The following is a 26,953-nucleotide window of genomic DNA, read 5'->3' on the forward strand; positions in this document are numbered from 1 at the left end:
TAAAGAGGGGTGTTATAAGTTTGACGTGTCGGTCTGTCAGTCTGTATTTCTGTGGCTCCGTAGCTCGCGAACGGATAAAGCGATTTCAATTTCTTTTTTTTTTGTATGAAAGGTGAGTTACGACCGAGTTTTTTTTAGATATGTTTGATGAAAATCGGTTGAGTCGTTTAAAAGTTGTGGGGGGTGAAAGTGGGGAAGAATAACTGAATGTCTGCAAATATAATCTAACAGGGTCTCAAATGAAAGCGCATCACGTGCACATTACAAAATAATGTGTTCAATGAAAATCGGTTGAGCCCTGAAAAAACTCTGGGGGTAAAAGTGGGGAAAATATCCAATTAATAACGACTTAACAAAATCTAGATTATAATAAGTGTACGTATAAAAAGTATAAAATAAAAGTTAAAATATAAGAATAAATATTGAATTTATTTAATTATTTTTTACTTTTTAAAGGCAACTCAGGTTATTGTGTCGGGGGTTTTTTAATTTTTTAATTTAATTTTTATTATTTAAAAAAAATGTAACTCAGTAATCAAACACTGTTACAAAATCTACAGTTTTCCATAGAACGGTATTTTATTAGAACACCTTAAATTTACACATGTCTGCATTCTATAATCATTTAAAATTAATTAGGATTTTAGATTGTATAGTATTATTTGATGTAGTAGTATTTTTCGGTTGGTCATAAAATATGCAGGTTTAAGTATTTTATATCCCAGCTTTACTACCATTTCAGCTTTACCTATTAAAAATTAGATAATGTTATCTAACTCATGGTCCAGCGTATAATTTGTTTACTGCATGTATTAATTCATTCGTCGCGATGCATGCCGATTGACGCAGAACATCTGACGTAATACTTCATTTATTAAGAAATACTGCGTATTATAAAGGTAGGTAATAAGAGATAAAAATAAAAATCATTTCTTGTTTATAGAGAAACAATTCGTTTACTAATATTTTTATGAATAAAGCATTATTATTATTATTGTTAAATCTCATAGGTGGTTATTTAAGTAACGTACGTTTTACATGATATTACTAATCTATAGGTAGATGATTTTTTGGTTAAAATTGTCATAATAATTTTATGATAAACTGCCGGCCAGCCCCGGTCGTCCAACTAGCGTTAACTTATAGGTATATTATAAATAAAGTCTTAAATGACCCACTGCGAATGCGGCAATTTAATTAGTCAGTAGGCATTTCTTTTCTTATATTATTTATGTAAACTCTATTGATCAACAATTTATAAAAAAGGAATTCTTTAACCAAAAAGGCGCACTTCATGCCTAGTGACATTCTTTCCCAGGCCCTGATTTTTTTTATTGTAGACATCTAATATTATTTACCGAGATATGATGTACACTACACATACACACACACACTTAACACTATTACACTAACAGACTATAGACAGCTGTTTAGGTAAAATAAGCTATTTTGTAATAGACTGAACTGTGACCTAGGCAAGAGCTTCTATTGTATTATATCTGTATCAAATGAAAACCACTCTACTTGGTATTATAAAATTTTCTTGATTTTGGGATATTACGTTTGTACGCCACAGTAAAACAGGCAAAAGATGACCCAATCTTTCGACTTTGATTAAATTATTTTGATCTAAAATGAAATTTTATAACCTACGCTACGACCCTAATGGCTATCGTACATATAAGATGCACTATCATTTATTTATACTATGGTTACCTTCTCATCCGCTGGTTCAATTTTTATATCCTTTAAATTAATTAACACTTACTATTATCACTATTCTTATAGTAAAATCATCTTACATATGTAATGTCATCATGATCATCTTGTATATGTAAGCTATATTTCATCAAATTTGGTTGTAATAGAAAGCTTCAATGCATAATTTATCCATTTATCCTTAAATTTGTATGTAAGTCATAGTGTGATATTATATCATATAGGTAACTAATGCGTATTAGGTACCTATCTATATCGTAAGAAATTTTTACGCTTTAACTTCATACAATTCTTGCGATTAAATCAGTTTAATCACTACTTAAATTTTAATTTATTTTCTTGCAACTCGGCGTAAATCAACTTGTAGGCAGTTTAATATAATTTTATTATCAACGCCATCTGTTACATGCCGTCGACATTTCAAAGCCCTATAACTACCGCCATCTAACGGTGATTCTAGAGAAGCTTGTCTATAATATATTTGTTAACAAACATCATAGGTGCGTAGCTCCTTTGTTATATTATTAGCTTCTGAGTTTTGTTACAGAGATGTCGCTACGTGTCATGTATTAAATTCTTTGTTGTAATTACCATAGTAGGTAAATAATTCAATATTACTACAATAACATACGCATTTAATTACACATATATGTATTTGTTCTATTTTTGGTATTTTAGTAGCTTTTATTTTTTATCATTCAGATAATTGTTATTTTTTTTATATTTGAAATTATAATAATTACATAAATTCTATTGAAGTCATAAAATCCAACTTTATAAAAATATTTATTATAAACATTGTATTTTTTTAAATAATTACCTATTATGGTAGTGTTGTGCGCACGATTCGAGGTATCATAGGTCGCCATTTTGTTACGTCAGAAGGAACGCGAGGCACCGGAGGGCGCCGTTTCAAGAATTTCATTGATAACTTGGCGTGAGCAGAATAAAACTAGTTACGCTATGGGCCCATCGCCGACTGGATTCCAATTAGATTAGGCTGTGTTATTTGATTTTATTAACGAGTTTCGTACCGTCACCGGCTATTGCTATCTCTGGTACTATTATTTTAAAACGTTTTTCTCTTGAGAACTGATAACAGGAGCGTGTAAGTTACGTCAATGCCATACTAACAGAGTAATAAAATAATGAGAACATGTTATTCTCAATATTCAGCCAATTTGATTTGAATGTTATATATTGTATATACCCTAACATTCTTGGATATTAAATAAACTGAAAAGAAGTAAGTTCGGGTGAAAGGCTAGTTAAGAAATAACAGAAGAACGTTGTTAAATTGTAATATCATCGCGTTTGTCTAAATTTCACTTTTATAATGTAGACGGACAATCATAACTGTCACGGTTCCGACCATTTCGCAAGCTATAAATAATCAACATTTTGTCAAAGTAAAAAAGTTGAAAATTATATCGTTTCGTCTCGTCGATCGTTTGGCATGGAGGAGCCGTCACACGCCTAGGTACTTACCGCGTTTGCATGGCGATCGACGCCTACTGCTAGAGTTAATTTTGTCAATAAGTGATTATGAAACGTTTAACGCGCTGTTTCAGTCCTGATTCAATCTGACATGTATTACAGGCGAATCGATTCTAAATGGCTATTTAATGTTTAGGGAAGCGACAAACTGCTACTTGAATAGTTTTTGAAACGGTATATATTTTTTTATTAGGAGTAATAAATTGTTTTATTTGACAAAAGTAAGATATCGTAGATAAATATTTCTTGACAATTTCGTTTACTTGAACATTGGGGATTATTTTCTTATTTATTTATGACCTCGACTATATAAAATAGAACCTGAAAGAAATATTTTCAAATTTTTTTTTTTTGCATTTTCCGTTTAGACAGTAAGCCATACTGATTCCTTCTTTCGTATCCAAAAAATCATAAATTTTCGTTTGATGATAATAAGAGGAGATGCGGTACTAGAATTGGCGAAGACGGTTCATTTGTAGATGCGGCGAGTGGAGCCAAATCGCGTGGCAGGCGGGGGCATCGACCCGCGCCGGCGCAGACGTTGCCGTCACCGCCGCCGACGCCGTTCGGTGAAACTATTTCACTGAAAAATCCGCCGGCACGGCGTATCATTGAAGTCAACCTTGACGATTTGTCGCGTCGTCTGTACCGCTGCGTGGGTGCCCCCCAAGTACATATTCATAACCGTTCAATATTGCCTATTCATGGTCTTGGAGACATTCTTGACAGTTTGCCCCGCCGGAACCGAAAAAATTCGATAAAGCTAATTTCGTAGGGTGATTTTAACTATAACATTCCTTTATTTCATCGTCACAATGATGTTACGCGTTATTGGCATTTCCTCAAGTCACAATGTATCTATTTCGGTAACACACGAAAGAAGATCCGCAACCGGCCCATGTGTCACTATTTGTAATAGATTGTTATATTTAGATTCTATATGTCACAATTGCAAGACTAACTTAGTAGTTCGATTAAAAATAATTCGATAAGTAAGATGCTAAAATTACTTACAACACGTACGAATTTTACATACGTCTATCGTATGTACATGGTATTCAAAATTTATTTAACCGTATGGAATTACTGAAATTGTTCGTTTTATGAAATACGTATCTCTTCACAATACAGATAACCGAAATATATAATCACCACATCAGAAATTACCTTACAATACAGATAACCGAAATCACCACATCAGAAATTATGTACCCAATAACTGACCTGGTGAACTTCGTACCGCTTCTTTTTTTTTCTTGAATATAATAATTAAATATAGCCTATCTTTTAAGTTGGATCAAACTGCACACGGTGTGTAAATTTGATTAAAATCGGTTACGTAGTTTAGGAGTCCATCGCGGACAAACGACGTGACGCGTAATTTATATATATTAAGATGTGCTTCTAATGTAGGTGTGATTAAAAGTAAAATTATTATTTACAAATTACGTTCTGGGTACACTGTCTGTTTGTGTTATTTTCTTTTAAACTTGCAACCACCTACAACATTTTTGTAGGTATATCTTCAATTTGTCTTTACCACGATGACTGTAAAAAATTTCATACGTACATATTATCAACCACCCACCGTTATTCTCATTTGAAGATGACGTAAATGACAATAATTCTGGTAAATTTACATTTTAAACAACTTGTTATAACGGTTGTACTTATACAAAACATGCGTTACTTACCGGCAGAAACCAATGGTTTTCTGCCTCTATCTATATCTACGGACCTTCTGAAATATAAGTCATTCTCAGCCGGTTAATTTCAAATTAACCGGCTTCTTTCTTATCCTATGTTGCAGGTTTTACTCTAAGATTATTTATACCACTCATAGATACACTCATAGATTTATTACCTATATATTTATTTATGTATATATGTGTGTATATTTATTTGTTCGTTACCTATCTACAACACAGGCATTAAGCTAAACATATTTATCATTATATAATGTGATTATGAAATCAGTCAATACGTAATTTGTTTGTAATACTTTAAATCAAATTCTGAATATATAGTACCTACAACGAGGTATTATTATCCTTATTTGTGGCATCAACTTTCACGCGGGATATTGCTCTCGTAAATAATTAAGGCGTTAATTAAATATAGACTTACTACTTAATCATATATATATCTAGCTAAGTTCTTTATGGCGTTTTATTATTATATCAAAATATATTATCTTAACCTTATAAAGTTAGTAGTAAGTGTAAAATGAATAGTCAACGAACTAAAGTACCCTCTTAGATTTGAAGGGTTGGCTTATTGGAATCATATACTCTATGTCACATTTATGAAATTGTTATAACAGAACATATGTTGGTTGTTTTTTAGCTTTACTTTTAATATTCGACATCAACGTGCTCTTTTTAATTGCCCTTGCCCTTATAAAGTATCATGCTTATTCTCCAGGTAATTATTTTACGACAACAGATCGATAATTCTATGAAAGTAAGTGTCAGGCGTGATCCCACAATATTCTTGTAAACATATAAGTAACTTAGTCGTAAAATGAATACACTCGAAAGTCGTTACCCGGGTTCTGGGGAAATCCAATAATCAGCTATTTAAAAATGCACCTCTGCACATGTTAAATTAAAAAGAATAACAGATTCCGTGTGTTTAAAACAATTCAATAAGTACCGACGATACAAGGTAAAACACATTAAAAATATAATGATAAAAATAATTAACAAAATAAAAAATAATCTTTATGCTTTTCTTTTGTAATATATTTGTGGTGTACAATAAAGTATAAAATAAAATAAATAAATAAATAAAAATATATACATCCTCTGCTTTCACGGATGTGTTCTTAGAAAGTTCAGACGTGTGTAATATAATAGAAATTGTCCGAAATATTGATTTGATTGTAGATATTTAATTAATTAAGCATACTAACAATATACCTACATATTTTTACATTGATATAAAGACATTATGAAATAGGACCTTAATATATACTTATATCAATAACCAGCATGCATTACATACAATCATTTTTTTCAGCTCAAAAAAACATTAATTATTATATTTATATAAAAAAAAAAAATATTAAAAAAGAATAGAAACAAAAGAGATCTCGATATTAATCAGTAGATGAAGCAGTTGTTACTGGTAGGTATAATCTATATATGTAAAACTGAATGTTGTGAATGTTTGTCTGTATGTACTGCCTATCGCAGTCCACTGCTGGACATAGCCTCCACAAGTTCGCGCAAAAAATGGCGTGAACTCATGTGCTTTGCCTATAGTCACCACGCAGGGCAGGCGGGTTGGTGACCGCAGGGCTGGCTTTGTCGCATCGAAGACGCTGCTGCCCGTCTTCGGCCTGTATATTTTTATATTAATTTATACTTGTATATATAGCTCAAGTAAACCGCAATTAATCGCGAAAACGTTGAATCTAGAATGACCATCAAGGGCTAGTAATTTATAGTTATGTAAAACATATCTAAACGATTATGGACCAGATAAAGTATAGACGGTGGTCAATCTTAAAAGTATAAAAAATAACACATTTGCTATTGCTAGAGATTTTAAACTTGCTGAAATAATTGAATGCAAATTTGAAATAAATTACGAATTCATTTTTAATTTTAATTATGATCTCTAAAAATAGGTATATAAAAATAAATTATTAAAGATAAAATATACGTATGCAGTCGTGGGTCGAGTTATGTTTATACACAAGTCTCGTAGTACTTTCCAGGAACCACATATCCAGTAAAAATCTAGTAAACACCGGTAGTAGTACGATCAAAGGAATTGCCGAATTGAATCGGCGAACACTGTGTAAAAAATGTAATAACCACTCAGATATGCATAAAAATAAAAGACGCATCCTTTTAAGTACCGAATAGCGTACTACTTGGTATGATAATTTTACATTAAGCATACTAGTACGTTTACTTAGGCATAAGTTTCTGTTAATCCATATATTAGTTAAGTATAGTTTTATTTATTAGAAGAAGAGTTAGAGATTAATAATAGAAAAATATTGGTAACGTTAATTCCTTAAAAATCTTTGTTTCTTTTGTTGTCAAAATCAAATAAACAATTACTTTATTTAAGTAAGCTTCAAGAGTAATTTTGAGTCGCCATTTATTAACGAAATAAAAGAACCGAATAAAAACTATTCGTTTAAATCTCGTTTTCTTCTAATTACAGTTTAAATAAAATGTATACAATAACATCGTCCAATACCTCGTCGCTTAGGGACATCTTCCTGGAAGTCGGACTGGAGATGCCTAAAAAGACCCCCGTGGTTTTCCCTTGGAATTCTATAATAGACTGTTATCCTAAAACCATAATAAATGATATATTTTTCCCGTATCGTTTTAACATTTTAAAATTATTATTTTGAACTTGATTTGTATTATATTGTTGAAACGAATATGAACAAAAACAATGAAATACGATCGAGTGTACTTAAAATATAGCTGAATTACTAATTCAGATCTAGATAGGATAATCTCTAGTCGGGACAATGGCGGAAAATGAAATAACTGTTAACAATTTCTTTGTTTCTCGCTACTTGCTATGCAAATCGGTCTATCTCATTATATAAATAACTACCGTCCCTGTTGTAATACATACCTGCTATAATTTACCCTGCTTTTACTTAGTTTTTAGATATTAGGTTAATAAAGAATCAAGTGGATATGCTGTAGTTCAATAACAAAAATTAATGAACAATGACAATGATGGATAAAAGACGTAGATACATGAACGATGTTCGCGAACTATCGCAAGCCCACGTTTACCTCGGCAATTTATTTGTCATATTCCGAGAAGAGCGATGTACCAATAATTTCTTAATATTTAATATTTATTTATGCATTAACAAAAACTTAGAACTAACATTACAGAAACCCAATGCGTTAGTTAGTATATTATTAGTTAATAACTGTTAGTAGTTAGCCGCGTCCCGCGCTCGAAGTCTCGTCCAGATAAGTGGCAAGCTAGCTGTGTAGCGGCAAGCCCGAGGTGGTCGTATGGCCCTGAGGAGCGGAGGGTGGCGCCCGAGTATAATGGGAGTCGGCGACCGCTTTGTGTCCGTCGCTGTTATTATGCAGATTAACACCGCCGGGAATTTGTTCAAATATCGTAACGAGCGCTCCTCCCGGCGCCGGCGCCGATCGCGCTCTTGTAATTTACGATTCGAGCCTCGGGAATGTGTCGGCGTTCGCTCCTTCTACGGAATTTGGAGCCGTTTTGTCCATTTTACATTACGCCTCTTGCCCGAGACGGCTGTTGAAATTTTTTGGGGTGTAATTAGGTTTTTTATACTTTGTTGCCCAATTTTCGCGTTAAGCTCGCAAGTGGAAACCGCTAACATTAACTATTCTAAAACAAATCCCTACACTAATAAATAATCGCTTTATTATTTCATATTTATTTAAGAGTAGATATACTTATTGTTTTCACTTTAATCATTAAAACATTAATAAAAAGAGTAATATTGAAATTAAATTGCTTACATAAATTAAATTAACGTGTGTGTGTGTGTGTGTGTGTGTAATTATGCGTAATACGTAAAATACCAATACACAATTAACGATAATTAATGCGTAAACGTATTATAATACGGTATAGTAGGCACTGTATACGTTAGAGCTAAAATCCCCTACAAGCAATTGTTTGAAAGCTTAATAAAGCATGGCGTCTGAAATTCCGCGCACATTTAGACATGAGTTAAGCAGCAAAGTGAAATAAATGGTTGGGAGCAGCGGCCCAAGGGAGGGGGGGAGGTCCGGCCGCATTCCTCCGAAGCCTCCGACCCTCGCATGCCGAACTTTCTGCCGCTTTCCCAGGATGGAATGCCAGCCTGCCTAATGTTACACATACATTTCTAACGTTTGAGTTGCCTTTAGCTTTTGTTTATCTTTTATGTACGTTTCTATTTTATAAAGTAGTAGAATAAAATTGTAGAAGTGTGATTGTAAAAAAAAACGTAAGTAATAGTAAGATATTGAGTGATAAAAAGGAAAAATTGTCTTGCTATTAAAGGTGTCCAAAGTAATTGGCAAAGTACCCACAAAAATAAAATTGTAATAAAGGAATTACTAATATAATAATAATTTTCACGGAGTCGTAATTTTCTTTCGATTAAAATCAATTTCCTAAATATACAACGAGCAAAAAAATATTTTGTGAGAAGGTTAAGACATGTAAAAGTTAGAAAATAAATAGTTACGGTCACTCGAAACACACACACAAATTATTTTTTCTTTTTTACGTGGTCCACATTTGGTGCGTACAATAAAATGTATAAAATTTGTTTACTTAACAAAACTCTCTAAAAAAAAAGAAGCTTTTAAACGAAGTGAATGTTGAAAACTTTGCTAAAAGTTCCGCGCGCAATTTTTGTATTTTTTTCAGTGGTAAACTTTTTAGATGACCGAAAATTTTGCTACTATATGTAAAAACATAATACACCCTTTAATATTTTTTATGTGACATTGGCGAAATTATCTGTGCTCATTTGGCACTATTGAAAGCCATTAACCCTAAAGAAGAAGAACCTTTAATATGTCTATCTTAAAATCTCATCTGTCTCAAAGTTACCCAAAAAAGGGTTATAACTTTGACACACAACAAAATTGCCAGTTTTTGATACATATTATGTTTTTTATAGATATTAAATAACTTGAGAGTATGAAAACCTACCTGAAAGCACATATTAAATTAACTCTTGTGTCTCATATTTAACATTGCCAAAGTTAGCTAACAAAATATAGTAATGATCTGTCAAAGTTACTCCGATTAACTGTACTTGTAAATTTAAATTCCTTAATTTAGTACGACACAACAATGTTTGTATATTTACATTAACATTTATCTCTAACATTTCATAGATTTTTAGCCTTATTTAAATGTGACAGGGATCATTATCGTTTGTTAAGATCGTACTTCCAATTAACTTGCGCCGCGAGCTTGAATTCTAACAAAACTATAACTAATGTAGTGGAGATCGCTGTGATTAGCAGTTACTTAAGCGACTGATACAATTTAGTTGCCATTTATTATCGTATAGTATCCCATAAAACTCCATTTTGATATTTAGACACACATCTTTCAGCATATTTACCATAGTAAATAGTACATAAGTACTTATTCAGTATATATATAGTTTCATAAGTGCTTATTGGAAAACAGCTTTTAGCTCCGCAAATTAGCAGCGTGATATTCTCAAAGAAAATATTCAATTATAGTTGTATATTAAATATTAAGGGCCCAGTTTCATCAATTGTGGATAACGCTATTTGATGGATGACGATATCCAATTTATAACAATTTTTTAAGTATTATTCTTATTCTTTTTTACCATCGAATTCCACTATACATATATTTGTGAGATATTTCTATTCGCAATGAATCTAAAAGTTATAGTTTATTAATTGAGGAGAAACGGGTCCCAATGAATGGTTCTACCTCCTGCTGTTCAAGTCTATTGGTAACTTATGTACAGGATAAACTTTGTCCACAACTGGTGAAACAGGCCCTCAATAGTTTTAACATGTATTTTTTTTTATGTCACTAGGTTGGCAAACAAGCGTACGGCTCACCTGATGGTAAGCGATTACCGTAGCTTATAGACGCCTGCAATACCAGAAGCATCGCAAGCGCGTTACCGACCCAATCCCCAATCCCCCAGGAGCTCTGGTCACCTTACTCACCAACAGGAAAACAATACTGCTTGAAAACAGTATTATTTTGCTGTGATCTTCTGTAAGGTCGAGGTACTACCCCAGTCGGGCTGCTCCATATTTTGAGCAGGAAATTTCTGCTGTGCCCTACCTCAGTTAATGTAAATAGATACTTTTCATATGGAATACTTTTAGTAAGTAAATAAAGGAACTTTTTATTTAGCTTAAAAGTTAAAATCTTTTCTTAGTAAATCGCAGACCGCATAATATGTGATAGACCCTTTTACAAATTTTGCTTTGCGATAAACATCCAGATAATAATTACCTTAACGATTAACGAAACAGTTATTAACATTTTTTTTTAAGTTTAGCTAATGAACGTCTTTACTAATCGTTGCATATTTTTTTCCATGCTTTTAATATGCGAAAGGGACTGCGTAACCAGCGTGTTTTACGCAATCGTCTGTATCTGTCTTAGTCCTAATTAACATTTGCAGAATATTTAGCAGATGTTTCGCTTGTTGCAAAAAAAATGGTGTTTATGTATGTGCATGTAAGCTAAACGCTACTCGCGCAGGGCGGGCGCGGCGGCTGCGGCCGGATTCACGAGCGTTGCACTTGTTTTTACGCACGCGCGCACCGTGTGGTGCATGACCCCATTGGAATGTACCACGTGCACTAGCCAATGGAATGCGCAACTGTTTACTTTTTCATTTTTTCCCTCCATCCACCACAAACAATACCTTTTCATGCTATTTCATAACGAATTCTTTATGCCCGTACTTTCTAATCTCGCTTGTGTATTGACATTTTTTATTTTGTAACGATTGTACTTGCGATTTCCTTTTAATTATTTTTTTTAAAATCATATTTACATAATAAATAAAGCAAATACTTTCGGTCGTAATACATAATTGATATATTTAATCTCATTGAAATTTACGATCGTTTCTAAAATGGAATGTAAGTTAAGATTAAGCCGATAGAACACGCGGCGCGCTTTCCTACTCCCGAAATAGAGGTTTACTAAACGAGAGCGTGTAAGGAAAGGATATTTGGCGAAAGCCAGGCCGGTGCCGGAAAGCGTACCGGAAGATGCTCGCTCTAGATGCGCTTTTACGATTTCCTGTGCGCCGGCGCGCGCCGGACACTCGTCCACTAATGACTCATTGCTGTCTGATTATTTTCATTCACTATTTCCCCCTATGTATCTTGAATTGGTTTTGTTGAACTTAAGAGTGCTTGAGATTTTTTGAGTTATACTTTTAATAATACCAATAAATGTGAATCACTTAAGAAATGTTAGAATAATATTCTTGTGGCTGTTTGTATATCTATTTACTTGGCATGATGTGTGGCCTAAATTGACAGGTGTTAACATACGAATTGTCGTTAGATTCGTTTTACTTTGGCTTCACCACCGAGGTGAAAGCAAATAAAACATAACTTGGCTATTTATTTTTTGATTATTTTTTTTTTCTTTCTTGAAAAATGTATAATTCATGGACACGAAATTAATTATATTTTATCTATATGAGAATAAAGAAAACATTTTTTGCTTTATCTTAAATTTAACGAGAAATATTACGTAGCATATTGCATGCCATAAATTATTCGTCATTTACTTATTATGTTAATAAATAAACATATGATTCATAGATTTATATTAAAATGATACGGTACATACAATCGGCGTCGTGCAGGTACGACAGCCGCGCCCGTTTCAACGTCAATCGTCAATTACCGTCTCCCGCATTTACTGGCTTAAAACACGTGCAATAAATATCGAGCCTTACCATTTTAGGATAAATTGTGGATAGTGGGATTAGAACTCGTAATAAACTTTGTAACTTGGTTCGTTTGTCTAGTTTATGAGGAATTTTTCTCGTGGCTTATAGAGTGAGAAGAACCATGGAACAGCTCCTTTAATTTAGTTATATAAATGTAAATAAATGAATTTTTTTTTATGTGACTAGGTCGGCAAACAAGCGTACGGCTCACCCGATGGTAAGCGATTACCGTAGCTTACACCAGAAGCATCGCAAGTGCGTTGCCGACCCAATCCCCAATCCCCCCAGGAGCTCTGTTCACCTTACTCACCAACAGGAACACAATGCTGCTTGAAAACAGTATTATTTTGCTGTGATCTTCTGTAAGGTCGAGGTACTACCCCAGTCGGGCTGCTTCCATATTTTTAGCAGGAAATTCCACACGGTCATCTGTTACTAAAGTAAGCAACATAATATTTGTGTTATATCTACGTATTCTACAACGCGATATCAAAGTCATCCGAAGATGTCACATATATTATACAAGAACCCGACAACGACCGTTGGGACAGTAGCCCACCAGACCAACACCCGTCTGGTCGGAGGACCCTTCCGTTTTAATGACCGTTACACCCTATTCCTCACACCCCCAAAATATTTTAGAGAATAAGGCCGGAAAGTTCATTCTTCGTATTTTTTTTATTTATAAATTGTGGTAACAATATCAGAAGTAGTGACATTGGCATCTGTAACTGAACTAGGCATAGATACAATTGGTTTTGAAAGCACTAATCTCAGACGTTATTTATTTATTTATTTTTATTTATTTACTCTTTATTGTACACCACAATACAATATGCAAATACAGAATAATAATAATACAGACAACTTAAGAATGTGCAGTACAAGAGGCGGTCTTATGGCTAGTTAGCCATTTCTTCCAGACAACCCGAAATAGGATTGAGTACTTACTATTATTATTAATTAGGAGTACTTATTATTATAAGTAATCTTAAATAATTATAATAGAAATCATTTAAGGAATAGATTCAAGATTGTGTTATAATGTACTATGTATTGAAAAGGTATGAACGAAGTTCCTTCGGATAGTATGGAAACAACACAATTTTTTTTTTTTTTTTTTTTTTAATGTAGTATTTGCAATCAGTCTGTCCTAACTATAAGCAAATTGGTTGTGATATTCGTCTGTGGCTGAGTGTGCCTCCAATGAGACATCTACTCTCAGTTTTTCTCCAGTTCACTGTCTGTTTTGTAGTTCCAGTATGTTATGCCTTCTTAGCCTTTTGATACAGTCGTCGATAGTTAATTGACGGGCTAGCTCATTCGGGTGGTTTAATAGCCTTTCTTTATATCTTGAGGTATTGGACCGGATCTCGTGCCTCACAGAATTCATCGATAGGTGTTGCATGATCTCATTGTTGGTGACATACCAGGGAACATTGGCTATAGATCTGAGTATCTTGTTCTGTTGCCTCTGGATTACATTCACATTAGAGTCGCTTGCGCTTCCCCATAGCTGTATCCCGTACATCCATATTGGTTTAATTATCGCTTTGTAAAGCAAGAGCTTGTTATCTAGCGATAGTTTTGCGTTTCTACCTAGCATCCAGTACAGATTCCGGTGTTGTATGGATATTTCGTCTCTCTTGGCCTTAATGTGCTTTTTCCATGTTAGACGACGATCGAGGTAACAACACAATTTGGAAAAAAAATTTTGAATTTAATATATATTTTCTAGTTCTTGATTTTTTTTAATTTTGTTGATTGGTTTTTAATTAAGTACATAAAAGTATTTAGGAAATTTAGTATTTTAGAAAATAACAAATACCGTAAAATAAAATAAATCAAACAAAATAATAATAATAATAATAATATGGCGGAGTGACATTCAGTAAGATAATAATAATAATCCAAACTATTAAGTGAAATAAAAAAACATACCTGTCTTTATTTATTTATGTCGACAATATAAAATAACATAAATATTTTTAAAAAAGTTTACTAGTAATATTTTAGTTTTACAAACATCATATTATACAGTCGCCTGACTGATGTTACGTCACTTCCGTTATATATTTTTCTTACGGTTTTAGTATCACATTTTTTTCAGTTCGGTCGCCCAGCCAAATGTGAAGCCTGCCGTCAGGAACTTCGTACCAATAACTTACTTTGTGACGAGCAAAATTTTATATCAATGTGTTTTTTAAAAGTGATTATTGTTTTTGTTGTTTCAATTTCAGCCCGGAAATTAAATTTCGTTCTGCTTACTACGAATTATGTTTCGTAGTATTGAATATTACGAGAATCTTCGTAATGTACAGTTGATCAGTGCCCGTGAGTCATTATGCTTGATTCGAACTAGTTCTCGTGATATACACAGTCTTTCCGAGTATTCAATGAACAAATCGTATGAATATTCAATATTGGTGAGTCGGTTATAATCTTCGCTAGGTACCGCCCTTGACATGTACCGGAGTTATGTGAATGGGTGAGTAATGCCAAGTGAATTATATGAAGGCTATTGAGACCTGCATACTTTATGAGACTTGCAGCTAAGCTAAACTTCTTGTGAGGAATTTTCAATTAACAACTAAAATATTTCGTTTGTAATTTAATTTGATATGTAATCAGGGCTCTATTTTCTGCTATAAACGTTTTTTATTTCATGTTTAATGATGAAATAAATATTATACGGTCAAAGACAATAATTTACGCGAATTCCTAACGGTTAGATATTTTCTGTTCGAAATTTAAAACATATCAACCATTCATTTCTAGGAATTGATAAACACGTTTGAATCTCAGATTATTTTTATGTAAAATATTTCGAATAAATATTTGATGATATATCTGGTAATTCGTCAATTAAGTATATTAGAAACTTTTTACATATTTTACGATTCACAAAAAAGGCAAATGAACATCGTAACCGACCTGTCATATCAAGTTACAAAATAGCATATAATTATATTTTTCACACCACCTTCGCACAAGGAAGCAATCTAAAGCTTGACAGATGTGTGTGTTTAGTGAGTAATTTAAGTAACACGTGGGCGTAATGTGACCCATTCATAGCACGTACCTTTTCATTGTACGACAGGTACCTTCGCGGTAATCGATGCGAAGGCTGAGTAATCGCGACGGACCGCATGGAATGTTGCATTTGTCGAAGGAAATCCGCCATGGCGCCTAGAATTCGTGTCTATACCTTACTCAGAAACTGTACTGTGAACAGATATGATATCATTTTCATTTACATTATTGTGCTATTGACAATATTGCTTTATGCTTCGAGTAATGTCGGAAATGCTCAAATTCGTCTTTTTGATTCCAATTATTACTATATTATAATTAACTTTTAATACACACATCTTCACACAAACTCATTGTGTAATGCGCCAGCTGTCAGGATAAAAATATTGTTTACTAATTGAAGTACCTAGGAACTTCATACTTATGTAACTTATTTAATGCCTGCGTATAAATGCAATGTCAAGGGCCTTTTATATTCATCTCAGTTAGTGATATTATTCCTTTTTTATATACCTAATATAATTTAATTAAGGAAACTTTAATTAAGACAATGTTATATTTTTTATTGTCTATCCGCCATCCCGCAGAGAAATAAAGTCCAATCTTTCTCCTGCATGGAGAAAGAGTCATTATGCCCAGGAGTAGGATGTTACATCTGTATCTTATATCTGTTTAGTCATCATTATCATCATCATTACAGCCTATACAGTCCACTGCTGGACATAGGCCTCCACAAGTTTACGCCAAAAATAACGTGAACTCATGTGTTTTGCCCATAGTCACCACGCTGGGCAGGCGGGTTGGTGACCGCAGTACTGGCTTTGTCGCACCGAAGACGCTGCTGCCCGTCTTCGGCCTGTGTATTTCAAAGCCAGCAGTTGGATGGTTATCCCGCCATCGGTCGGCTTCTTAAGTTCCAAGGTGGTTGTGGAACCTTGTTATCCCTTAGTCGCCTCTTACGACACCCACGGGAAGAGAGGGGGTGGCTAAATTCTTTAGTGCCGTAGCCACACAGCAGATCTGTTTAGTAGATTAAGCAAATTTATTTTTGATAAAAAATTAGGTCACTGAACATTTTCCAGAATTGGAATCTGTGGTTTGAAAAACGATTTTTACCTTTACTTGAATCAAAATAAATTTAGTTAATTCTCTTTAAATACCTACTTAAATCTTAGAATTTTATAATTACGTTACAAATAGAATAGATATATGATTATATATATAATATATAATTTTATGATATTTTTCGAGTTTTATTTTTGCACACGGTCGAACACCGGTAAACATAATATGTAGCGATACACTCATATATACTCGTACTTTCGCGTGTCGCGTCCGTCGCAAATTCCGAGCTGAAATCGTGCTTCGCACTTCATTTTCACGAATAATAAAGTCGTAGACTATCTAATGAGTCATTTTTTGGCGAGACATCTTGCGAGCAGACGAGACGACCTTAAAGATGCGACCTTATTTTTTTTTAAAGTAGAATGCGGCTGTGTTTACATCTTTCTCTTTATTGTGACATTTTTGGCTAGACTCCATATTGTGACATTGAGCAAATTACCCATCATATAATTTTGTGGCTGCAATCCGACTGACAACTTGAATGTGTCTCCATACATAAACATGCGTATGGGAATGTTGCTACATTTTCTCTTGATTTAAAATGGACACGTAAAGCAGTTTAGTTTAAATAACTTCTCATTGCTAAATTTTTCGATGTCATAGCAGTTATCGAAAAGAATGAAAAAAAAAAAATTATTCTCGTTTCGCAAAAAAAGCACGCCAATACAAATTTTTAGTTGAGGCTCGTACAAAATATGTTAACGACGCTGATGTATTATCGTTAGTACTTAAGCAAGAGGTTGAATAATATTAACCTGTTTTAAGCTAGCCACGAGTCGGGCGTCGTGCCTAACCACATTCCGCTCAGTTTGTAACAGAACTTTGTATTTAGCTGGTGAAGCGGCCTGCTTTGTTTATTGACGCTTGTTCTTGTTTCAGATTTAATTACTTACATAAGTATAATTAAAATTAATTAATTAAAAGCTTACGTCACTGTCATGATAGTTGATTAGTCATAAGTAATATAAGTAAAGTAATAAGTAAAGGCGGTAATAGCTGAGCACAGTCAGTATTTTGATTTTTACTGGACGTGTAATTGGTTTTATTAAAAATTGTCTAATAAAGAGCGATAGTGCGGCCCGGACACAAAGAGTTAACGGTAATGTACAAAGTCACCTGACTCGACAAACAACCTGCGTTTCTCACAGGAAACCGGCGATCGATCAAATCACATAGCCAGTATGCAAACATACATAGGTACGCATCGGCAGATATGCTGCGCTTGTGCCGAAAGGAACGCTTCATCACGAGAGAGCGGGACGGCCATATGTCGAGTGACGGACGTAAGATGGAACGCAGAAAGTCCGGTATCAAATCCGTGCGCTTGCGCTTACGAATTGCATTCCCATACAGGGTAACGGCGCTCGTTTTCCTTTCTCGTTCCTACCAGAGGCCTCACGGCGACCTCTCACTCGCGCAACATGAATGGAGGCGCCATGGAATGCGGTCGCGTGACGTGTGCGGCGCCGACGCCGATCTCGATGCACTTTAACATAGGGCTAGTTTTACCTTTGTGGAGGTTCTAATAATAAATAGCTAGGACAATTTTATGATCCTTCCAATCGTAAAGCGCCGTAGGTACTAAATACTATTAAAACGCTTAACAATTTAATGAAGTCGTATAATAACCTTTTTTTAAAAAATCACACGTTTTTTCTCGTCTTTTAAGATTATCATATATGTTCAGACTTTTTATAGCATGTTTGATCAACATAACTTTTATTAAAAAGTATATTAGGATTAAACGAATAGAAAACAAAATTGCTTTTGTATATGCTAATAGTATTGTCCTTGTCTTTTGGTTTATTTGACACTTTAAGTTATACAAAATAGTGTTGAATCAAGGGTCGATGCACTCAGTGCATAGGATTTGTAAATTAATTATGAGTTATGACATATCTAATGTATAAAATTCTCGTGTCGCGGTGTTTGTAGGTAAACTCCTCAGAAACGGCTTGACCGATTCACATGAAATTTTGTGTGCATATTGAGTAGGTCTGAGAATCGAACAACATCTATTTTTCATCCAACTAAATGTTAAGGGTAGTCCACCCCTAATTTTTTTAATATTATTTTTAGATAAATTATTTTTTTATTTTATTATGATTTGGCGTTAAAAATACATACAACCCTAAATTTTCACTCTTCTACCACCAACCCCTATTTTTTATTTTTAAATAGCGTTTAGCGGCAAGACAACGTTTGCCGAGTCAGCTAGTCTAAGTATAATATATGAAATAGTTAAAACACTAATAATGTTTAAATGGCGTTTATTTCGTTTTCGTAAATGAGTCGATGTAAACTGAGAAAATCTTAGTTTATTTATTTTTATTTGTATAGCCGAGCTGCGAGGCTTGAAATGCTAATGACGTCTATGCTTACTGCACAGTTTTTATAAGTTGCATCGAAATACAGTATAGCTTATAACCTACATAAAGAAACGGAAACCTTTCTGAAACAAGAAAATAAACAAATATATTAGAAATTGTGCCTACTTATTTTTAAACGACTTCAAAAAAGAAGGATGTTAATCAATTCGACCATAATCACCATACTCATATATATATATATATATATATATATATATATATATATCTATAATATATATAAAAGCGAAAGGTCACTCACTCATCACGAAATCTCCGAAACTATAACACCTACAAACTTGAAATTTGGCAGGTAGGCTCCTTATAGGACGTAGACGTCCGCTAAGAACGGATTTTACGAAAATCGACCCCTAAGGGGGTAAAACGGGGGTTGCAAGTTTGTATGAAAGTCCTATGTTTTTGAAGTAAGAGACTTGGAATTTAAAATGTATGCTCTATAGATGATGAGAAGGTGTCCAAATAATATATCTTTAGAAATCAACCCCCTTTTGGGGTTAAAACGAGGGATGGTAGGTTGACTCACTTATCACAAAATCTCCGAAACTATAACACCTACAAACTTGAAATTTGGCTAGAAGGTTCCTTATAGGGCGTAGACATCTGCTAAGAACGGGTTTTACGAAATTCAACCCCTAAAAGGGGTAAAACGGGAGTTGAAAGTTTGTATGAAAGTCCTATGTTTTTGAAGTAAGAGACTTGAAATTTAAAATGTACGCTCTTAAAATGGTGAGAAGGTGTCCAAATAATGTATCTTTAGAAATCAACTCCCTTTTGGGTTTAAAACGGGGGATGGTAGGTTGACTCACTCATCACAAAATCTCCGAAACTATAACAGCTATAAACTTGAAATTTGGCAGGTAGGTTCCTTATAGGGCGTAGACATTTGCTAAGAATGGATTTTATGAAACTCGACCTCTAAGGGAATAAAACGGGGGTTGGAAGTTTCTATGAAAGTCCTATGTTTTTGAAGTAAGAGACGAAATTTAAAATGTATGCTCTATAGATGGTGAGAATTTTGTTTGAGAACATTGTAATCAATATATATAAAATAGAAAGGTCACTGATTCATCATGAGAACTCAAAAACCGCTGGATGGTCCATCCATCCAGGATGGACAAAGATGTAATTGAGCAGGGAGGTAGATTATAGTTAGTAGACGTCCGCTAAGAACGGATTTTGCGATATTCCACCGCTAAAGGGGTTTAATTGGGGTTGATAGTTTGTATGAAACATATACAGCAGCTATAGCTTCGCCTGATAGGTTATTTATACTGCAGCCTAAAAATAAAACTAAAAATGTGGTGTATAGAGAGGTTTTATAAAAAAAAAAACTATTAAATTATACTAAATTGTGCCTTTTAAAAAGTTACTCAGTGTGATAAGCATTTCAAGTGACTGAAATAAAAAAAAAATTTCCGTTAAACATCTTGATAGTGATGCATATCTTCATAACCACGCGGACGTAGTCACGGGCAACAGTTAATGTATTATAAAACAAAGTCCCGAAAAGTGTATGTGATCGATTCCCTCAAAATCTACTGAACGGATTTTCTCGCGGTTTCACCAATGGAGAGAGAGCTTTAAGAGAAAGGTTTACGGAACGGCTAAGCCGATTTTGATGAGAGTTTCACTGGAAGTTTGCCGAGAAAACTTTGTGACACACTAATTTCACGCGGGCGAAGCCGCGGGCACAGCTAGTATATATATATATATATGTTCGGGGATAACTCCGTCGTTTATGAACCGATTTTGATAATTGTTTTTTTGTTGGAAAGGAGATATCCCTGGTGTGGTACCATGATAAGGAAATCAGGATCTGATGATGGGATCCCAGAGAAATCGAGGGAAACTCGAAAATCCGCATAACTTTTTACTGGGTGTACCGATTTTGATCAATTTTAATTTAATCGAAAGCCGATGTTTATTATTTGGTCACATTTAAATTTCATCGAGATCTGATTACAACTTTTGGAGTAATTTTGATAATGCGTATTTACTTGACTAATTTTTCGTCTACCTACGTTGTATTATTTTGTCGATATAATTGAAGTCGGTTTTTTTTCGTTTGTCTGCAAACACAATTATTAATAATCTATCCTTAATGTGTTAAAGTATAATACATAGTATGCATAGCAAGTATTATAACAATTTTATTTCTTTACTAGTCTTCCCTCGCAGTATTGTCTGCGTTTCACTTGAATTTTGTGGTTATATTTATTGATTACTCTGCATTTTTATAGTGTTGTAGTGGAATATTTTTCTATAGCGTAAGCTTAGTATAGCCGAATAAGTATCATTATAGATAACATGTTTCTAAGTATTAGAGATCAAAGCATTCTATTAAATAAACAAACCCGTCAGTTTTGTTACATATTTTGGATTATAATGATTTATTTATATAATCCTTAATTAGGGTGGCCTAAAGTGTAAAATAATAATTGTTATTATGAAAACAAGCAATCTTTTTGAAGTTATCTTCATCTTTTAATTAATCAAATTTGCACCTTGCCGTACATTCATAATCGCATTAAAGGCCATTCCAATTATTCTCTTACAATTATGTTATGGGTTATCGTGTGCGCGCTGTTTCTGCTGTTGACTATTGGAGCAAGGATTTGCATCGAGATGCGCTTTGAACGTATCAGGCAATTTCAAAGGTTATATATTGCAATAGTCTTCTATTCGCAATATTCCCTGTTATGCTGTTCATGCCTTTATTTAGTTTCGCATTTGTGGTTCTTTTGGAACTGCAAATTAATTATTATTTCTTAACGTCAGGTAATTGACGAACTAAATAAAGCCGATTTTCTAGCTGTTTTCATAAAAGTACAAATTGCTAATTATAGATTGATGGCATTAACCATGTTTCTGGCCAGATTATAAATTGAATCAATTGTTATATTTGATCAATAACTTAGGTAATTGTCTGTTCCACAGATTGTCTTGTAAAAAAATACTACTTTCCTAAATTAAAACATAGAATATCTAATTTACTAACCCAAAACCAAGCTGAAAGGTGAGTTCGCTATAACTCATTTCAAGGAGAAAGTACTAGCTACATGAAGTTCACGTTACTTTGTATACTTAGAACTTATCTACCATTATTGTAAACGTGTATAAACAAGCAAAGAGCTAAGATCCAGCAAACCAGGTGACTAGGAATCAAAGTTTCGGGCTACTGAATTTACTTTAACATGGCCATATCGAGTTTGTTGGCCAGCATGGTGTCATTTGTGACAATAAGCAACTATACCAGTCTTCACTGTTCCAGAATAATAACACAGAACTGGGTATTGTCTTTTAAAGAATGCTATCGTTAACTGCTTGTCTTTCTTTCTTGACTCGTATTGCTCAGACAAATCCTTGTTTTGTTAAATCCGTCTTAGATTTTCAAACATTACATGAAGGCTTAGCCGTTCATGTAATGCGTTTTTGCGCCTTGTCTATGTAATTTTTTTCATGTATCTATCCATTTCTCTCCTCTAAATTCCATCTTAATAAAAATATTATGGCGGATCTTTGGTATCTCCTACCTTCACAAACTTTTTAGCATGGGTAGAATTAAAGAGTTGTAAAATAGGAATCATCCTACAAGAAACCTTCGTATCCTGATTAGATCATTAGAGCCACGCTTGATCAATGAATTCTATGCGTTCGAGGAAGTCTGGAATTGCACTGTCAATGTATTATAGGTCCAGGGTCGAAATAAGCCATTAATGACGTAATAAAATAAAAATCTCGTAGTTAAATTAGGCGTTGTTGAAGTTCCGATAAATGCTTTCGACCCAGACAGTGTTAATGATAAGGAGCTCCTACATGCAGCAACTGCTACCTGACATGTATTCTTAGCTATAGATAGATTTATCAATACTAGTGGTCGCCCAATAGTCAAAATTTGACCACAATTAATTTAAATTATACGTTTGAACATATATGTATTAGTTATTAGCTATTATGTTTGACATTCAGTAAAGACAATATTAATTTATAGTGTAGATATAATCTATTCTCCATTCGATTGACGCGTGTGTCAAATACATGGTAGTGTGTGTAATATTTTTTTTATCGGTTTAATGTCTTTTTATGCATAATTTTAAAAAAATATTAGCATTCTGCACTCCTTCTCTATATAAATTATAAGTGTGCGAAATTTCATACTCCTCCATTTGCGCAATGTTCGTAAAAAGGGGTAGGTACAAAGTTTTTGCTTCACGTATTAATAATATATAAATGACGGCAGATTTTGCAACTAAAAGCGTACATTGGTGTTGAGTCGATGAAAGTCAGACACGTTATACGGGGTGTAGTTACAGGGGACAATGTTTTTGCAGGATTGAGAAATTAAGTGAGTAATCCCTTGTATCAGTACTTTTTTGAGAGAAATTCAACTAAATTATTAGAACGTTCCCTTGCAAATATGAAAGTAAATTATATGAATTAAAAGTTCAACTTGATGTTTAATGAATATGGTAAACGAGAAATGAATAGCAAACGAATATTATATAAATTAACCCAAAAATTTACTCCCATTTTTTAAGTTTTACTTTTGTGTAGCTATTCAAGCTAAAAATGTGGATACAATTGGATGAAACTAAGTTTGAAATGTATAAATTGTGTGACCTCTCGTAGACTAAGAATTTAGGACTGAAATTTAGTGATCCGCCCCGCGCCCCCGCCCCGGGCCGTCTGCTCGAGACGCTAGTATTAAACATTACTATTAATTACATTTACCGGCTGTACCGCGCTCGTCGCCGTGCCTCGACCATTTGCACAAGTAACGACTAACGGTCACATGTCTTTTGTAACATCCTCGATGTAATGTTTGCTCTATTTCTCCAAATCATTTCTATACATTTCTAATATTAAACATAGAAACCTTTTTTCTTTCTAGTTATGTCAACTAATATGGTTTCTGTAACGTTTTTGAGAGTTATGTTTGTATAGACATTAAATTGGGTAAAAGTTGTTAAAAACGGTGAAATATAAAATATTCGCACAAGCTATGCACGTCTGAGTCGCACACTCGCCGGTTCGTCGGTTATTTATGAGTGTATACTTGGTATAACTCGGTTCGCTGTGCAGTATCGATCGAAGTAGAGCACCTTTCGCGGTGATCGAGCTATCACGGCATTGCAAGTGGCAAGAGGCTGCTGTTAGCCTCCCATGCGGAGCCCCGCTGTCTGGCAGCCGGCTCCCCCTCCGCCTCGCTCCACACCCCGCGCAGCTCGCTAGCCGCTTGCACTCCCCACTTATAGCTAGCGCAACTACCTCGACTTAAAAAAAAATTGACACTGTCTCATATTGTTATAGCATTATAATTCGCTTGTACTGATAATAATCAAATTAAGAGGAATTCGATGTTCGATTTTGTCGTACACTTTAATCATACAATATACATATATCAAACAAACTTTCAGGTAAGCAATCTAGACATTGAACTCAATTTTAAACATAAATTGATGTATAGATAAATATAGCTAAGTTCTCAGTAATACATCGACGGTGGGTTAACAACCTAGCACTTATTCCGTATGTTATGTATTACGTCATGAAGACATAAAATTCACTAAAGAAAAATTAAACTTTGTTATAAATCAATTAATTATATTTTAATTAGGTATTTACGTTTTCTCTCTTATCCTATGTGATTACTTGTAGTTATTGTAACGTTACAGTAATTAAAAATATAAAGTATACTAAATTGTCCGTCACTTAAAAACTAAGTACATTACGAAATAATTTAAAGATTGTATGAATATATTTATGTAAATTAGGGCTTTTTATTAATCTTGAATGAAATTGTGCTGTTAAGTAGGGTGTTGCTTTGTCGTTAATTTAAGTATTTATTGTGTAGTACTTTACTCATTGATCGTAACGAAGAACGGATATCTTTATAATAATTATGCTTCCAAGTCAAAACTTGATCAATTTTGTTTGATTATTCAAAAAATGTTTTTAATGAATAAATATGAACCTTGAAATCATCAAGACTATGTTTTATTTTCCTTTATAACTACTGTTTTTGCATTTAGTTTAGCTTATTACATACTTCAAAAAAATTTACAGACAAAGGAATGGCATAACTGACGTATGAACACAAGGGCGCTTAAAAATTCTTCCCCAGAAAGACAAAGAGGGAGGGTTATCCACGTTACTATTATACCTTGGACTTTGTGTATTATTTCAGTGGCAAAGTATCGTATTATTTTAGTCGACGATGTAGAAACTTCTTTGTGTAAGTTGGTTGAATGAAGTGTCTAAGTGTCAACGAGATTGTTAATTGGTTTTAACAGACCAAGTGTAGATTACCTACGAAATGATTGCATTTATAGTGTTCGTTAAAATGGTCTGTTTAATGTCACTTATATTATTGATGCCAAAAAAAAATAGTTTGTGTTCGTGTGTTTATGCTGTATGCCAGTTATCCATTTGAGTGAAATTGGACTGTAATTGTTACAGGTTTTATCTTAGGTTAATTAAGTCAAACATTATGTCGTGCTTGTTTCCAGACACCATCATGAGGAAACATGTATGTATCGGTAGAAATTTCAGACATTTACATTTGTCAATACAAACAAGGTCTCAGTCTTAAAACAGTTGCTAGTCAATTTTTCAGTTAAGGTATAGTTGCAAAGACGGAATAAATTTAAAATGATCGTCGCGCTAGTTTGTCGAAAATAACATTTAACAAGCTTATACATAAACCCCAGCACACAAAATTACGAAAAGCTTACATTTATTGTAACTTAATCGAATCGAGTTTATTTTCGTCAAATGCGCATATTATTACAAGGCTCTCATTGAACACGCGCGGTGATGTCGGTGCTGCTTCGGACCGTCGTGCTCGAGTCCGATTGCGACAATGGCCATCATGAGGCCATGTAACTATTTGATGGAAATTGGAGTGTCGCAGCATTAGCGGTGCTGATACAGCATTAGTCCTGCGCGTCAAGCAGCGCGCGCGAGGCCGCGGCATGAATGGATCCACGGTATGTAGGTCACGGTGTCGTCAATGGACCGTCGCGTCGACGAGGCCCCGCGCCGCCGCTCGTGCGCCCCCATCTTAACGTGTCGTGAAAGTTGCAACTACTTTCGAGACTCGCACTCCACTCTCTACTACAATGTATACTCTAACCCTTGAAAATTAAGTTACTTTTTGAGGCACGCCGTCGAACATTCACATCCGCTTTAGTGTTTTGTGATCGCCTCCGACGCTTTCCGCGACAAGCGGTGGCGAGGACCGTATTGCGGCGTGGTAAGGCTTCGTTTCGCGTGCGAACATAATATCGGCCGCGCCGTATGATCGTGCTTAGGAATTCACTTCCGGGTAGGTCGGAAAGTGAAATGGTCACGTCTGTGATGTAATTGGAATTCGGATGTATCCGGAGTCAGCATTACTCCGTTCACTTATAAAATTTCTATATGAAACTGTTCGGCCGGCTCGGTCGATTCCGTCAAACGGTAAATCGTCGAAACGATCTCGCGCTCGATGACCATCGATGCAAAATAAATTTAATGGTCCATTGAAAATACTTTTATGCATATTTTTAATAAAGCCGTGAAGATGGTGTAAAAACTATTGGAATTCGTAACTGAGTATTTCAAAGGTGTCACTGACTCGTTTGAGGAATTTCTACGTTTTTTTGCTCGTGTTAACAATTAACCTGTTTCTATAAGTATTTAACACCTAGAGATGTTTCAGCTGTTGTATCCTCGCAGACTATTCCTGGAATTTATT

At 34.2% G+C, this 26,953-nt stretch overlaps 1 protein-coding gene and 1 long non-coding RNA gene across 2 annotated transcripts in view; both read left to right on the forward strand.

The window, feature by feature from the left end:
- On the forward strand, positions 1-25,450 carry LOC123660000. Its single transcript, XR_006744117.1, has 3 exons — positions 1-112; positions 13,608-13,613; positions 25,439-25,450. It is a non-coding gene; the product is annotated as an uncharacterized LOC123660000 (long non-coding RNA).
- Positions 1-26,953, forward strand: part of LOC123659998 (zinc transporter ZIP11) — a 66,891-nt gene that overhangs the window by 13,313 nt on the left and 26,625 nt on the right. The gene's annotated exons all lie outside the window — the stretch shown is intronic.

This window comes from Melitaea cinxia, chromosome 14 (genome assembly GCF_905220565.1).
Source record: "Melitaea cinxia chromosome 14, ilMelCinx1.1, whole genome shotgun sequence".
Lineage (NCBI taxonomy): Eukaryota > Metazoa > Arthropoda > Insecta > Lepidoptera > Nymphalidae > Melitaea > Melitaea cinxia.